The sequence below is a fragment of the Hoplias malabaricus genome, chromosome 12 (assembly GCF_029633855.1).
Source record: "Hoplias malabaricus isolate fHopMal1 chromosome 12, fHopMal1.hap1, whole genome shotgun sequence".
NCBI classification, from domain to species: domain Eukaryota; kingdom Metazoa; phylum Chordata; class Actinopteri; order Characiformes; family Erythrinidae; genus Hoplias; species Hoplias malabaricus.
The window spans coordinates 35,644,728-35,662,941 of NC_089811.1; the positions used below are offsets into that span (position 1 = coordinate 35,644,728).

Sequence of the window (18,214 nt, forward strand, 5' to 3'; positions counted from 1 at the left end):
AAAACACACAAAAAACAAACGAATACAAGACATGTAAACATCACTTAACATTACCACTGACATTGCTGTGTTTTCTAAAGCTCCTGTTATTGACTGTATCAATGTCATCGGCTACATCTGGGCTGGGAGCTGCTAGTGGAAAAACTACTCAGAGACCATGGACCTAAAAGTGAGTACAGCCAAGTAGAGTCAATTAGAGTAGGTACCGGTGGAAAAACACCATTAAAGCCAGCTTTTCTGCTCCTTGCATCACACTCCTGGGGCACAGTGCTTGAAAGTATAGTCTCAACTGGGGCTTAAAATGTGTTTCTGAACAGCACTGTTCAGACAGGGTAAGAAAAGTGCTGTGTTGCTTGAACCGTGTGGTATTTTGACCAGAACATGTCACAGTTGATTTATTAAAACCCCAGGGAACTGTGTTAACTTGTGGCAAATTTGGTATAATATGTCCTCTTAAAAACAAAGCTAAGGACAACAATGACACATAATGATATGTGACCACACATGAGAAAGGACCATTGAAGGACACCAAAACTCAAACAGCAGATGATTCAGCTTTGAGTCAATAACCAGATCCTAGAAAAGTTATTGTCCTTGTGACGCTGAAGCCATAAGTCATTTGCATAAAGAGGCTTGTGGGAAATGTCTTAAGCTGGCCATCATTATTAGCAGCATATCACACAGCATTAACAGCTGTATGAAACATTTTAAGTGGTCAGTAGAGAAGGGGAAACTGCAGAAGGCTGGGAATAGAGCTGTGGAGAGGGACAGATGCCACTAACAGTACCATTTAAATAGTCAGCAGCTCAGTTGGGAAGTTCTATATATAAAAGAGAATAAAACACACCCCCATCACACATTCAACTCTAAAGTGGGGTTAGCAGCTGTCTGCTGGACAACTGTGCAGGTCATCCACTACAAGGCCAGCAGTCTAAATACTTTTTTTTTCTGAAGCCTGTGCTTGTGTTCTGCATACTCCAGTCGGACATGTTTCATAACAAACTGCTGTCTGCTCTGAAACTGCTCAGAAATAATGTACAATTAGAAAGCTGAAAACTCGAAATGTGTAGTCATGACAGGTCATATTACCAGATCCACCACCACATGTATGATGTAAGACAAAGGCACAAGAAACACTGCTTCGGTTTGATTTTAGGAGGCTGTTGCTGTTTGAACCTGACTGAATGACGGTCAAAGGAAAGAGGTGGGGACCTAAGAGCTAAAGTGGGGCAACATGGAAGTGGTTGACAACTGGATGGATAACTGGATGGATCTAGTGACACAAATGAATTTAAATATTATATTCTTCAAGAACATATTAGACACTGCGAATAGGCGACTAATATTTTATCACTAGATGTTTATTTCAAAATACCTGCCCATTGCTCATTCATTCATTATCTGTAACCCTTATCCAATTCAGGGTCGCGGTGGGTCCAGAGCCTACCTGGAATCATTGGGCGCAAGGCGGGGAATACACCCTGGAGGGGGCACCAGTCCTTCACAAGGCAACACAGACACACACACACATTCACTCACACCTACGGACACTTTGGAGTCACCAATCCACCTACCAATGTGTGTTTTTGGACTGTGGGAGGAAACCGGAGCTCCCGGAGGAAACCCACGCAGACACAGGGAGAACACACCACACTCCTCACAGACAGTCACCCGGAGGAAACCCATGCAGACACAGGGAGAACACACCACACTCCTCACAGACAGTCACCCGGAGCAGGAATCGAACCCACAACCTCCAGGCCCCTGGAGCTGTGTGACTGCGACACCTACCTGCTGCAGAAAATTCCAGAAAATTCATCATGTGGTACAAGCCCAAATGTGAAACAATTACTGCTAAAGCTACTGCGCATTTAAAGGTTATAAAGTTGTAATCGCTGAGCAGTTTAATATAATCCCATTCTAATACAGATTTTATCCTTTCAACCAAAATAAAAACATCAGCTCCTTTAGAGCAGCCCTACAGCGTTTCAGCCAGAATCATCATCTTCAGTGGAACCATTTACCAATAGCTTTAATTCACTAAAGCAGCTTGATCTTTGCCTCACCTCCAGCCATGACGCCCTGTCATTTAAAATTCAAATCAAACAGCAGGAACTCGGGTGCAGGAGCAGGAAACAAAACAAAATGAGGAACAATGTCCCTGAACTCATCATACTTTCTTCCCACTGGACACACTCGATCAACAGTGGACACAAAGGAGCCATTAGCCCTGGAATCTGCTCCCCCACAAGCCTGTCTTTCCAGCCACACATTACTTCCCCCAGATATAAATGAATTACAGTGGAGGAAGGAAATTTGTGAGGAGACAAGAAGGGAGGAGGGGTGGATATAGACTCTTCAGCAGGGAAAGAAGAGAGCAGGAGTAAGAGAAAGAGGAGGTATGGAGGGGAGAGAGAGAGAGAGAGAGATGGGAAGTGAAGATATTGCATTATGCAGTATTATGCAGTAGTGAGGGGGGTTGTAGGTCAGTAGTACTGTATTGCTGCAGGGATGTGGGGCAGGGATGTGGGGCAGGGATGCCCAGCGCAGCAGAGCTGTCACACTGCATCATTCTACCAGCAAATAAACTGAACTGATCAGACTCGACTACTGACCCATACCTGGACCTCACTGCCCCTCCCTACTTGCACGCCATCCCACCAGCTCACAGTCAGGATTGGTCAGTACGTGCCCCAAACATGCATTTAGTAATGCAATCATTTATTAATACTATACTTTAGTAATATTATTCTTATTCATCTTATTATTATAAGGTATCTGCACTTGCTGAAGTGTAAGACAGAGAAAGAGCAAAATGAGAGAATTAACAATGCAGTATTTACTGCAGTCTGAGCAGAGTGCAGTGGGTAAAACTGTGCAGAAGACTATGGTTTGACTACATTGGAAATTGCCCTTGGGCATTAGCATTACATTACATTAGCATAGGTAATTTCTTTCTTGTTGCTGCCAACTGCACAAGTCGCGAAGACTCCACTCACACATTTTGCAATCCACGTGAGAGAGGTCTTCTGGGATACATGAAGCCAGCCACTGCTTCTTTTCAAACTGCCACTGGACAGTTCAACATGTCGGAGGACGACACCAACTGCCCAAATCTGTCACATCAGCTGATGGGTAGTATTACACACTCTGTGATAAGGGGAAAGGGAGTGACATCATATGCACCCAGAGAGTGAGGGCAACTGTGGATTGCTAGTCCAACTGTAGCCAACGGATGATAATGTCTGCCACATGCAAATATACAGCTATAAACTTGTGCTTGTGCTTTGTTTAAAAATAAATAAATAAATCCTCCAAAATGTTGGCTGCAAAGTGATCGCAACGAGGTAGAAAATTCACACGAGGCAGCACTAATCTGCAGGATTATTCATAGATTTTTGCAGCACGGCCTAGATTCATTCAGGAATACAGACGCCTTCATTCACACAATACAGAGTGTGTGGAACTGATGAAAAAAGTGGAACACACACACACACTTTTGAAAAACACTCACACGAGAGCAGCTGCCTGGTCCATCTGTGAGAGGCAACATACTGAATGACTGTGTGTGTGAGAGAGAGAGAGAAAGAAAGACAGAGGACAAGAATGAGAGATAGGATGAGTCAGACAGGCGAAGAAACATAGAGAGAGAGAGAGAAAGAGAGAAAGAGAGAAAGAGAGAGAGAGAGAAAGAAAGAAAAGAACAGAGACAACTGATGCTCTAATTTCAAAGGAAGATCCCCTCCCTCTTCTAAAGGAAGGCTGCAGCACCCTGCCTCAGGCTTCTCAGTGTAGGTGGTGGTTTGGAGTCTTGACCCCCTCTCCCACTCCTAATGCACTACCAGGGGCCTAGCCATGTCACAAGTCCACATAAATCCCACAGCTCAGCCTACAATCAAAATCATTTTTCAGGGCCTGAGAGATGGTAGGAGCACTGCTGCCAGTAACAGGACAGGCACTAATGCCCAGGAGCTTTTAGTGGGTCAGTGGGACCAAAAACCTAGAGCTAACCAAGCTTTCGCATATACCATACCACTGTAATAAAGCAGAGTTGGCCTCCACTGGAGATCATAGTCTCCATTGAACTGTCCAGAGACAGACTCCCACCTGGGACTTCTCACTAATACATATTTACGAGATTCATTGTTTTTCAGCTTGGCACCACTACGCATAATTAGAATGTGCACAGCTTAAGGGAGAGCAAATTAGATGCAAACTAGAGAAGCAGGAAAAGGGAGTCAGGCAAACAGTAGTGAGCACCAACTTTTACTGGTCTTAGAGGTTACTCAGATTGTTTTTAAGCAAAGTATAGTCAGTCAATGTCTAAATTGTTCTTCGCATCATATTAGGGCTGAGCAATTACTCAAAATTGACATTCAGAACTTCTAATCTTCATTCATTCATTCTCTGTAAGCGCTTATCCAGTTCAGGGTCGCGGTGGGTCCAGAGCCTACCTGGAATCATTGGGCGCAAGGCGGGAATACACCCTGGAGGTGTATGAGAACATACCACACTCCTCACAGACAGTCACCCGGAGGAAACCCACGCGGACACAGGGAGAAAATACCACACTCCTAACAGACAGTCACCCGGAGCGGCAATCGAACCCACAACCTCCAGGCCCCTGGAGCTGTGTGACTGTGACACTACCTGCTGTGCCACCATGCCGCCCAACTTCTAATCTTGCCTATATCAATTACAACATGGAAGCAACATGGAGGAGAACGTAAAACAGAGGCCAACCAAGCAACTCAAATGGCCTGTACCAAAGAAAAATGCAGTGTCTGTCATTTGGACACGTAACATATATAATTTATAAACAAGATGTCATTCAACATAACAGTTTAACATTTAACAGACAATTTTCACATCCTATGGAGCCATATTATTTTCAGGCACATATGGCATTCATATCAAACTGTACACTGGGTTCTGAAGAGAACCTATCACACATCTGTTCTGAGCATTTCAGTTTATCTGTGTCTTCAGCAGACAGTGGGATATCTCAGTGTGAAGATATTGAGTCTGGGACGAGATGTGAGCTGTATACAGTGGTGACGAGGGTTATGGATCATGTAGTCTGAGGAATGAAGCTTGTCAAGGCTTCTCATGATCATGCGAGGCGTATAGTTCCCCTTTGCTCAGCCGTACCATGTCAGTGCCACAGGGCCTAACAGATACACAAAAATGACATATACTTTCTTCTTTTCCAACACAGAGCTTTTAAAATAGACCTAATCACTGTCAGAGATCACGCAGGGAGGTGAGCTGAAAGTCCTCTCGGGTCTGGTCCAGCTGCAGGCCTTAATTTGCACATACTTTGTTTAGGAGTCCAATCTCATGGACAAGAGGTCCTTACCTGGGAAATTAGCACAACACTCTTGAAACAACTGCTGCAACACAGCCCAATTTAAAGCAACGTACAGGCAGAGTGAACTCACTTTCATCAAGTTACTTGGTGCAGAATCTACAGAAAGTAAATCTATATAGACACAGGGAACAGGCGCCAGGATATTCATCAAGCCTGCTTTGGTTTACTGCCAGGAAGAATGACTGGCAAAAGCTTCAGGCATTTTCTGAGTAGGTGAAAACAAAATGATGGAAAGCCTTGACCACTACAACTTCTCTATTTCACCTTTTCATCGATCAGCTCACACACAGCCTGCTTCTCCAGTAAAAGCAGTGGAATATTTGTACATTAAGACTGTCTGATGGAAATTAGAGACGGCGAAACCAAAGTAATTCCTTGCAAAGCAGTACAAACTCTGCCCACATACTGTATATCCATTGAGAATTAATATGAAAACTAATCATAAAACTGGAAACCTGAATAGGCCTAAGGTACATCACTCCTGTTGACTGGCAGGAGCAGTAATTGAAGCACCACAGGGAGGAGAGAAAGTCCATGTAGGAGTTCCACCATTGCAACCCAAACATTCCTGAACTCTAAATTCACACCAGGACACTGAGGGAGGGAGCTACATTTCCCATACCGGCTCCACTTTCACACAACAGTAGTAGCGCTATCACACTCGCACACACAAAACTCTGTGCGTGAGTGCAGCCACGTGTACGAGTCTCGTTTTAACTGCATGGGAGTTGTTTATTTTCTCCAGGCTGGGCACCACTGCTGGGTCAGAAAGATCTCTTTCAGGACACACACATGGCAGGTATTTACTGGGCACGCAGCAACAGGAATGTACAAGTGCAGCAGTAACATGATTAACTCTACAGCACATCAAATACTGCAGCAGAGAGTAGGAGGAGGATTGGCTGAGTTCAGCTGGAGTTGGACAGTGGAACATTTCTTAGGAAGGACTGTAGGTGTGTACAGCGGTGAAGCCACCACTTCATCTGATTTACATCAAGATGAACATTATTTTGACTCCAGCAACTTGCTGTGACCATGTTCCTTATGTTTGTCTGTAGCTGGATTTCCATCCAAAATGTTACAAAGGTTCTGCGCAATTAAAGAAGTATTTGCAGAAATAAATGTGAAATGAGTCGTATTTCCATTACACTTTTGCAGATAAACAGATGATGTATGCTCCCATGATGGTGGACAGCATCAAAACGAGGGAGATATAATTGGGATTTGCTTGTTTTTGATGTAAAAGCTGTTATTTCTGTGGTATTGAGCTTGTTCTTAATGTTTTGAGAGCGTAATTTAAAATGGCTTGTGGTCTCTGACTTTTGCACAGTGCTGTATTTGTGTACAATATTCTACATATGCACTAAAGATGATGAGGTGGTGCTAAACCGTGGGGAGGAGAGAAAAGGGAGGAGAGTCGGGGGGAGTCTGTTAAAAGCCTGCGGGTCCCTGGGTCAGCCCGGGGCTCTGGCGCGTGGTTTGCCGTGTGCGCATTAGATCAGAACCAGCTGAAACATCATTGTTTATTTGAAGAACGCTTTTCCATTGCTCTACTGCAATTTCTTGTCAGAGTGAAAAATCTTTTGTGCTAAAAAAAAAAAAAATCTTTTGTGTGTGTTGGGTGTGCTAATATCAAATGCTCCTTATGGATATTCATCCTTGTAGTCCATTGAAAAATACATCACCTACTGATTATATTTAAAAGAGGGCCCCTAAGCACTGCAAGTACTGGCATCATCACAGCTTTAGGTAGATCTGCAGTGAAGCCTCAACCATCTAAGGCTAGGACAGCACAACTGGCCCTGCTCTGGGCAATCTTGGAGTAGGACAGACTTCCCTCTCTCCTCAGCTAAGCACAGTGCAAGCTAAAATGGGTATCTGTCAGCCAACAGAACAGGCAGCCATCTTTCTCCTTGCAAATCATTTTTAGCAAATAGATCTGCTGGTATCAAAAATGAGCTCTAGAATCAGTGTTCAGTATCAGCACACAATACACAGAAACAAGCCAGACATTACTACCTCTGCTGATCAACTCTATACACAACTGGAAATCATCAATGTCAACATTTCTCCTATTGTGCCTCAAGGTAGAAGTCTATGGTGCCATTCAAACAGGATTAGTTTTCAATGGATAGGTGGAGTAATGTGATGGGAGTGGCAGCTTGGTGTCATCTAGTAAAGTTCCACATACAATATGTCCAGCTGCTCACAAGTACAAACAATGCATTAAAGCAATTTTGTTCAATATTTACCATCTCCCAAACTGTATTATGTGTTCAAAGCCATGCCCAGTGAAGTAGAAGAGAACAGATCTGTTTGATTTGGGACAAACAGAATACAAATCTCTATAATACAGAAGAAACACAAAAGCTTCTTCTCCACAAAATATAAAGAACTGACATGATGCATTCAGACAAGACTAAAATCACTGAGAAACATCCCTATCTCAACCCAATCCTGTTCCTTATAGCATTTATGAAACTAAAACAGGTACATTACCAGTAATAAAACTTATATTCCTTTGTAAGTAATTAGCTTTAATTCATTGCAATGGAGGCATGTGTGATTAAGTTGCTCCTCTAACATATTTCCATTCACTCCTTGGAGGAGAGTCTGTACAAGCTCAGAAAAGTCGGGTATGGTCAGAAAAAGGGGAGGTCACATTTACAGCATGTGGCCAATTTTATCATAAAGACTTACATTTTCATCATGGTAAAGATAAGCTATCGGAGCAGGAGAAGTCTTTCCCAAGTGTGTTGTTCCTGTACATGCTGGGAGTCAAAGCCCATTCTTATACATAAGGGTAGCAGTGTTTTGCTACTACTCTATACCACAAGCAGAAAGGCTAGGCTTTGGTTTTAGCACCCACCTGACCTTCATATCTGCCTCCATGTAATCTTACTAACCAAGTGGAACAGCTCACACACAAACACAGGAGCAGCGATAGCTTAGTCATTTAAATAACATCAGTTATACCTCTACCATTGAAAAATAAAGGCATACAGATGTGTGCGAAGACAGACACACACACACACACACACACAACAATGTTCAAATTCTCTAAAATACCAAAAAAGAATTGCTTTCAAATTACTCACCCAGTATTCTGATTTACACAGATTAGGTCAAGGAGCAACAAAAGCAAAATGCAGCGAAAATTGAGTCCGATGTTTGATTGTTCACTTCATTCACCAGCCTTTCAGACAACTATATAATCACATTAATATAGTTACAGTAAGACAGTCAAAATTTGTGGGCTCTAACTCCACTTTGAGCACTTTACATCACATATTTTATTAACATATCTTTCAAGTGATCCGAGCAAAGGTGGTTAGTGAGATATACAGCCATTTACAGCTGCTGTTTCTGTGTCTAAATGCATCTCCAGAAACAATTGGGATCAGATTTTGTTAGTGGACAGAAAGGAGTACGAATATTAGATCAGTTTCTCACTGCATCGTTCGACACAACTGTCATATGATGCTTTTCCACCGCATGGGTCCGGCTCTACACGACTTGACACGGCTCGGCTCACTTAAAGCTTGACGCTTTTCTACTGGCAGTGCTCCCCCACAAAATGGAGCCAGTGACATCAAAAACCCATATCTAAAAGGAATTGCTGGCTTTGAAAACCACAACAACGACGGCGGTGAATTTAGACGCTGTTTACTCATCATGTATTTGCGTGTTGTTTTTGTTTTTTTGGACTGAACATGGCTCCGCATCCCAGTTCTCACAGATCAGTTTTACTTGGTGCACAATCAGCTTTCATTGGAAATTTTCAGTGGCCATCAGCCTAAGGAGCATATAAACCTCTTCAAAACACCTCGAGGTAAGGTTACGAGCTGCCGTTGTGAGTCCGATAAAAAATAAATGTGAAAACTGCTGTAACTTAAGAGATTTTACAAGCGGCGAGTTTGTGCTGGATTTGAATGAGCTTTGCATTTTGTGGTGATTGCTATGGCTCTGGCCAATCAGAGCTCTGAAGGGTTTACATGTCACCATTGAGTACCTACTCGGCACGGTTGGAACACAAAGAGAGCTGGGACAGAAAACTCCAGGGTTCCAGGAACCAGGTACCAGATTTGGCCAGTGGAAAAGCAAAAGAGCCATGCCGAGTCAAGTAGAGCCATGTAGGTGCCATGCATTGGAAAAATGCTAGTACAAAAAAAAAAAAAAAAACGTGGACACCTTTTACAACATCGCTTCTGATTAGTACTTCTGATTAGGTACATTAGTACCTGACTTCACTAAGGACTGGGGACTACCTGACTGAGCCTTATACCATTCTAGCCTATGCTTGACATGCTTGGCATAGTGACCTTGGCCCCTTAAGTGCTTGTGTGGCAGCTTCAGATGCCTTAGTCTTAGTCTTAGTGGTTATACAGTCTGTGTGCACATAATTAAAATGACACCTTTAAAGTAGCTGGATTCACTAATTACAATGGGTGTCTAAAACGCTCTGCACACAATGTATTTTTCCAGGTAATGTGATGTAATTCTACTGAAAATCTGTGCCTGAAATACCAAGTAATTAAGAAGACTTTAAAAAACTATCCCTCAGGGTTTAACAATGAACCTTAGAGATATAGCACCTCCAGGCACACCTGAGTCACACTGGGACACTAAAAAACAGTAGGATCTCTGTCTTAACACATCAGTTCCAGCAAAGCAGGATTGCTCAAAATCATCACCCCAGCAAGAGAAGTAGCACTTCAATCACAAACTGACTTATGAGATGGTGGATTCCTTCCAGGGAACTCAGGCGGCTCAGTGAAACAATTTTTGTAATTCAATAAAACGCTGACTGACAAAAGAAGCCAGGACCCCATTATACAGTAACACAAATGAATCTAAAGCTAAAAGGGATTGATAATGCAGCTGAAAGCCTAGTTAAAATGCTATATGGAGACCCAGAGCTGAGTGGTGTGCCTTTAAAAGTGTGCTGAGTGGATAGAGAGAAACAGCTGGAACAAGGCAGCGTTACAACACCACCTTGAGACATGTCAAAACAGAGGAGAGGCACGAAAGCCTGTAATGATTATCAAATGATTATGAGCTCTTCTCTCTCCCTCTTTCTCAAGAAGAAAAAGAAAAAGTCTGTTATGTCATTAGCAGATGTATATTATGGGTAGGGTTGGGTGACATAGCCAAAAAGAGCATGTCATGAGATATTTTCAGAATGTGCACAAAGCAGTAGTAGTGTCACATTAAAACTGATGTCGAAATGACTTACTGTTTTTTTAATAATAAATCTGCAGCGAATTCAGTTAAACATATCTTATTGTGCCCTTATCATGCATTCAGTCATTCATTGTCAGGAACACACTCACAGGGCGACACACACTCACACATTCACTCAAACACTCAAACCTATGGGCACTTTTGAGTCGCCAATCCACCATGTGCTTTTGGACTGTGGGAGGAAACCGGAGCACCTGGAGTAAACCCACATTGACACAGTGAGAACACTCTTATTATACATTCACAATAAAATACATAATAAAATACCCTCCTTTCTACAATTCTCATTATTTTCTGGGGAGGCTTTACATTAGTTGTGGAATGCATGTGCGAGGTTGGGTAATTAGTTCTTGATAACAGGTGCCAATTCAACTAATCCCAAAGGTCCTGGATAGTGTCCTGGATAGCAACCGTCACAGCTACAATGTAAACGTTACCTTTTTTGATACGGTCTTAGGTCTTGCTTGTTTTACATTTTAGTGTGCATGTAATGAATGTTAAATTAAAAAAGAAACCTTTGGTACCTGAACTGCTGAGTCTTCATTTTGTAAAATGGAAACAGTGGCAGCAAACCTAATGCAACTGTTAGCAATCATCCAGCTACTGTATAAAAGCCCAACTGCCTCTGCCAATACAAAGTTATGGAGCAGTCTCAAAAGGAACAGTTCAGGCCGGTTCCAGCACGACAGTTAGGAGTACAGCGCTAGAATCAATAAATTAAGTAATTTGGGGCGGTAATAATGCATATCGCAGTGCTGAGCCTCGTTAAATCACCACACAGAAAATTATTTTACTGCAACAGCCGTAACTGGGCTTTGTGACCTTATTCTTGTGTGTCTGTAATTGGAAGGAGTGGACATCTTTACACACAAAGTATCATCCAATAGTCCACCTCTAATTACATCTGACCAGCAATGATGCTGCAAAATGAAACCCTGAAAATGGAATGCTATTAGCTCCAACCCCTCGGACACATATTGCTATAATAAAAGTCAGCAGAACTCCACTCAGAGCTCATCATTAAGGAGCTGAGGTTGTAATCTGTAAGTGTTCCAGTCACTCTTTCCTCCCCGAGAACACAAGCCTCACTCTTCTTCTCATTCTGCCACATGAAGAGGAAAAGTTCAGAAATCCTGGCACAAGGAGCAGCACAGCACAAGAGGACAAAAGAGTAGGAGGGGGAAAAAATGGAGGAGAACTGAATAGAGGGGTGAGCTTAGATTTTCCAAACAAGAAACATGCGGCTTTGGGTCAGATTGCACCCAGCCAAATAAATAAACACCAATAAAGAGACACTGTACCTTCTCCTGGAAAAGCAGTGTGATGAGATGGAAAGACAAATGAGATGCTAAATAAACTCTCCTGCTTCTCAGATACTTCTCCTGAGAAACAGATACCAGGAGTCTATCCTCTTGAGTTTTAGTAGATCAGTAAAGTCTCATCTCCGGTTCACCCAAGACTAAGAGCTTTGTCACATTTGAAGCTGTAAATCACTTGCACTATTTCTGGGGCAGAAACATTTATTTCTAATGAACTTCCAGAGAATCACCATTCAGTCTCATGAGCCACCAATAAGTAATCTTTGAATGATAAACCTTCCCTTCGGCTGATGACTCTGAGGTGTATAATTCCCATTTGTTTGCAGAAGTACAAGAAAATGTGTGCCAATGCAAGCTGTAAATTCATTGGAAGAGCAGCTCGATAGGCATCATCGTGAATTCAGTGAAAACAAACAGACTGGAGCAGAGCAACACTGGACGCTCTGATTACACTGCCAAGGCCAGGGTGGGATCTGAGCACAAAGCTGAGATGTGAGATTACTGTGCACAAATCACACACACACACACGGCTGCTGTTATGTGACCTGACACAGAGACAGGCCAGTTACCATGGTCTAACATCACACAGTCTTAACTTTTTTCCATTCCAACACACTCTCTCTCTCTCTCTTCATCCAGCCTGTCACTCTCTCTATCCTCTAACTAAAACACACGCACAGAGAGAGAGAGACACACACACACAAACAGCCTTGGCTGGTTTTCTAGAGCAAGTCATGTCTGATTCAGAGATATTAGCATTTGTCTGTTGGTGTGTTCCAACCCTGGTCACCTTTGAGAGGTGTTTTCAGATCTCTCCCAAGAATCTTATTTTTTCAAAGCAGCAGCAGAAGTGTCCCAACAGTGGGAACAAATTTCTGGGATTGTTTTTGTTACTTTCTGAGACTATGCAATCCACCTTTGACACTAAGGGCCTTGTGAATGTTTCTTACTTTGTATAATCTGAAGCCACATGTGAGTTTTTTAGTAGACTGAAAAGTCTGAAGAGAGAATCTCACAATTTTTCTCTTATGTTCTGAGTGTGCTTTCTAATACTTATAGACACAAGTCTATAAAAATGTGAGAGTTGTGAAAGTTCACTTCAAAACAATTTCCAGTCTGCTTCCTTATTGCAAACTCTGAAATCAAAGTAATCTCCAGATCCAGCAGAGACACGCTCCAGGCGTAAACTCTTCACGCCAGACTCACAATAGAATGACAGAGACAAGAGAATGAATTGTCTTCCTCCTGTTCACCTGCGTCCTGACATGAGGTTCTCCCCCGCCAAAACAAGTACAGAGCTTTGGCAATTGGCACAGCATTTTTCTTAATCAGTGTTCCAGTATGTTTCCTGTAGTGATTAAGGGGGGTAGATAACATAACGGCGCAGACTGAACAGTAGATAAATGAGCTACCAAGCATACGTCTCTCTAGTTCTCTATTAGAAATCCCTCTGTCTCCCTCTCTGCTAGCAATGAAACGACACATTCGAATGCAGCACCAGCAGATCTGTACAAGCTATTAATTACAAGTAATCAGTGAAGAACATTGATAACGTGGACAAAACAAACTAATTAACTTTAATATATAAACCAGCTGAATATTTCCAAGGCGGCACGGTAGTGTCACAGTCACACAGCTCCAGGGACCTGGAGGTTATGGGTTCGAGTCCCGCTCCGGGTGACTATCTGTGAGGAGTGTGGTGTGTTCTCTATGTGTCCGCGTGGGTTTCCTCCGGGTGACTATCTGTGAGGAGTGTGGTGTGTTCTCCCTGTGTCTGCCTGGGTTTCCTCCGGGTGACTGTCTGTGAGGAGTGTGGTGTGTTCTCTATGTGTCCGCGTGGGTTTCCTCTGGGTGACTGTCTGTGAGGAGTGTGGTGTGTTCTCCCTGTGTCTGCGTGGGTTTCCTCCGAGTAACTGTCTGTGGGGAGTGTGGTGTGTTCTCCCTGTGTCTGCGTGAGTTTCCTCCGGGTGACTGTCTGTGAGGAGTGTGGTGTGTTCTCTCTGTGTCTGCGTGGGTTTCCTCCGTATGACTGTTTGTGAGGAGTGTGGTGTGTTCTCTCTGTGTCTGCGTGGGTTTCCTCTGTATGACTGTCTGTGAGAAGTGTGGTGTGTTCTCCCTGTGTCTGCCTGGGTTTCCTCAGGGTGACTGTCTGTGTGGAGTTGGTGTGTTCTCCCTGTGTCTGTGTGGGTTTCCTCAGGGTTACTGTCTGTGTGGAGTTGGTGTGTTCTCCCTGTGTCTGTGTGGGTTTCCTCCAGGTGTCAGGTTTCCTCCCACAGTCCAAAAACACACGTTGGTAGGTGGATTGGCGACTCAAAAGTGTCCGTAGGTGTGAGTGTGTGAGTGAATGTGTGAGTGTGTGTGTTGCCCTGTGAAGGACTGGCGCCCCCTCCAGGGTGTATTTCCGCGTTGCGCCCAAAGATTCCAGGTAGGCTCTTGACCCACCGTGACCCTGAACTGGATAAGGGTTACAGATAATGAATGAATGAATCAATGAATTCTTAGACATGAGAAAAATTCCAGTAGGCAAATTTTAGTAGTCATTACAATAGTCACTATATAAAGCATTAGTTAGAGCCCTTCTTGCTACATTAGGCCTATATAGTTTACATTAATAATAAGACAGTTGCACAAGTGCTATTCAAAAACAATGACCAATACTCGTGTGAGACAATAAAATACATAATAATCTAAAAATAAAACCCTAAATTATATTGAATTACCCTCCTGTTGATTTTTTGTATTTTGTTTCTTTAGTTTGGTAAGTGTACTATTATATTTGATTGTGTCCAGACAGCTGCCTCTCAGGCTGGAGTGGACGTATGGCATTTCTCTGTCCCTGCTGAGAGTATAATCTCCGATTCTGGATGTTTGAGGACATATACGGCCATTCAATCTCTCGGAATAGTCTACACAAACAGCACAGAAGTGTAAGTGTAACTTTTAGACTCGATTCTGACCTTGCATAACCTTAAAACACTTAACTAGATCACAGAACAGACACATAAATGCATATACATACTCAAACACACATTTAGCTGACTCAGACAAATCCACTGCCTGGCAATCAGGAGTGTTTCTCAAAAACACTGGGTGAGAGGGCATAAGCAGTTTTCATCTCTTACCCAACACAGACTAGTCACAGCAAAAACACTGCTGTTAGGGAGCAAGCTGCACCTTCACTCTAGAATTAGCCGGAGTGACTAACTGAACACCTGGGACATGAAAACAGAAAGTGGAACACACCCAATTGATTCCAGCGCTGTGAGAAAGGGGTAATAAAACTTCATGCTGAAAACAATAATCACCTCTAAATCATCCAGGTCATCCTGGACATGTGTGCATATGCATCACTGACTGTTGTTTTGTGGGGAATTAGAAACCGTAATAATGGCACTTTAGAAAGTCTTATTGAGGTTATTTATCTACAGAGACACTAGCTAATACCTGCCTCTGCTGAGCGAAGAGCGTCATTCGTTATTGACAGAGGTAATGACAGTTAGTTGAGTCTTGGATAAATACAGGTTAAAGGCAGGTACATGCTTTTTTTTATATCTGAAACAATACATGGCAATAATGCAGAGGTCACTGTTTATAACACCCACTTCTAATAATTAGATTTTTCAATGCTGTGGTCGGGGTTATTTTTACAAAAGTTATTGTCTGTGCCACAAACTCTTATTCATAGCAAGAAACAAAAACATAGGAATACACTCCTTAAGACTGTCCACTTTGTCTCTAGCGATGAAAGAATTCAGTAAACATTCAACAGTAAATTGTGAGCCCATAATAATATTATAAAAATATAAAAATGCTTTTCAAATGCTGATGATTTTTGAAGCAAACTGCGGTCAATGATGATACAATTAGGATATCGTTGTGCTTCGCAGACTATTAGTAAAAAAGAGTTAGCAATCAGGTTCTGTGTGTGTGTGTGTGTGTGTGTGTGTGTGTGTGTGTGTGTGTGTGTGTGTGTGTGAACTCTTGCTCAGGAACTGGTTTTGGACACAATGCAGTATTGTGATTCTTTTACATAGTGATAGAGCATATCAAAAGTTTGAATTTCAGTTTTGGCTGGATATGAACAAGCATATTGTTGCTGTCCAAATAAAAACATGTATCTGCATTTTTGAGGATCTTTAGTTTACTGCATCATTTGAACACAACTGCTGTCCTTTACACTTTGTAAATCCCATGATGAAGGGACCAACAGAAATGCTCCCAAATAAATATTTTTACATTGATTTCCATTGAAAGTTAAGGTTTTTATTGCTTCTGTAAAGTTACTATTTTGGAAATACATGTTTTACTTTGGACAGCGACGATGTGTTCCAGCTGTTGTGCGGACAGATTGATGATTCATATTAGAGTCTTTGAATTGCCAGTAAGATCATTCTGAACGTTAGATAACATGGGGTTAGCCGTCTTTTCTTGACCTGTGATGAACTGGCTCTCCTCTCCAGAATGTGTTCCTGACTTGGGCCCAGTGGTTCCAGGTGGGCTCCACACCCACACCCACTTTACGTGATCAGAATGAAGCACTTACAGAAGATGAACAATTGAATAAATATCTTATTTAGTATATGTTTCAAGAGTTTTATTGTCACATACACAGAGAAACAAGCAGTTACACTGTACAATGAAATCCTTGCTAATTAGAAAGGCACAAAAAATATATATGATAACTTGGAGAATGCAAAATAATATGCTACTGTACAAAAGAATGCAAATGAAAATAATATACAATAGCAGCTAAACAGAGAAGCAGGTGTACTTAATAAACATACATGTATTACACACACAGTGTACATTCATACAGTATATCATACAGTAATAATACAGTTCTCTATACCAGCGATACAGTGAAATCTCCCATGTGTTGTGCAATAATGAGCAGTCTGTGCACATGAGCATTCTGGTTATTTTGAGAGTGTGCATGATCTGCATTACTGGTCAGGTGCTAGAATCAGTGGAGAATGAGGTGTAACGGTGGCTGGAGGGAGGACCATCTTGTGCGGTGTGTTCAGAGCCCCGATGGCCTGTGGGTAGAAACTGTTCTGTAATCTGGTGGTCCTTCATTTCACACTCATGTATCGTCTGCCAGATGGGAGGAGTGTGAAGAGGTTGTGTTATGGGTGAGCTTTGTCCTTGATGATCTTGTGGGCCCTCCTGAGGATCCTGGAGTGGTAAATGTCCTCTAGTGGTGTGAGGGACCCTCCAGAAATTGTCTGGGCTGTTCTGACCACCAGCTGCAAACACATGCGAGCTTGGCTGGAGCGGACTGTGATGGAGCTGTTGAGAATGCTTTAAATGATGCACCTGTAGAAGTTCCTCAGAATTCCAGCTGCCATGCAAGTTCTTGAGTCTTTGCAGGAAATGCAATCGTTGTTGTGCTTTCTATACTAGCTGTGTTGTGTGTCCAGGTGAGATCCTCACTGATTTTGACACAGAGAAATTCGAAGGTGCCCGTTCTCTCTACTGTTTTCTGATGAATGACCAGTGGTATGTGCTGCTCTGCTGTCCTCCGATAGTCCACAATCATCTCCTTAGTTTTGTCAATATTTAAGGAGAGATTATTATCCTGACACCATGCCATGCCACTAGAGTTGCCTTTTCTATCCTATAGGCCATCTCATCACCCCCAGTGATCAGTCCCATGACAGTAGTATCATCAGCATAAGAAAATATGATGTGCACACGTCCAGCTAGACTGAAACCCAGGTGCAGGACACAAGCAAAATTGCAGTATAGAAAACAAAATGAGTGCCCAAACACTGTTTAGCTAAAATGCTCCTTTAATTTATTAAATAATTTTGTCCGATGAAGACACTTAGGTACGAAAAATTGCAATTGCAATAAAACAAGGGAGTGTTTTTGCAGGCACCCATTTTGTTTTATATCATTTTTCTCATTTTCCTATTGCTTCCATTTTTACTCTTCTCATTTCTATGCATTTATCAATCTCTCTCTCCCTTTGTTTCTTTTTATGAGATCATTTTGAGAATTCTGGCTGGTAGTCAATCACCTCAACTCTTCTTTCTCTTCCCCTCTCATCTCATTTTAGAAGTGCTAGTCTCAGTCCTGGGAATGCTGGCTGGGGGTCTTTTTCAGTGCGTGAGATTTTGCAAAAGGTCAGTCTCAAACATACGCATACACCGCCATCTGTGTCTCTGTATACCACTTGTGTCTGCTGCAGGACTAAACAGAGCTTCAATGCGGAAGGGGGATTCTGGGAATGCATGCTCCACATCAGGACACTTGGACCCTCGAGAGCTGCACCCAC

General features: G+C 42.5%; 1 protein-coding gene across 2 annotated transcripts in view; it reads right to left on the bottom strand.

Moving 5' to 3' along the window:
• raph1a (Ras association (RalGDS/AF-6) and pleckstrin homology domains 1a) overlaps window positions 1-18,214 on the bottom strand; it is an 84,711-nt gene that overhangs the window by 61,865 nt on the left and 4,632 nt on the right. The gene's annotated exons all lie outside the window — the stretch shown is intronic.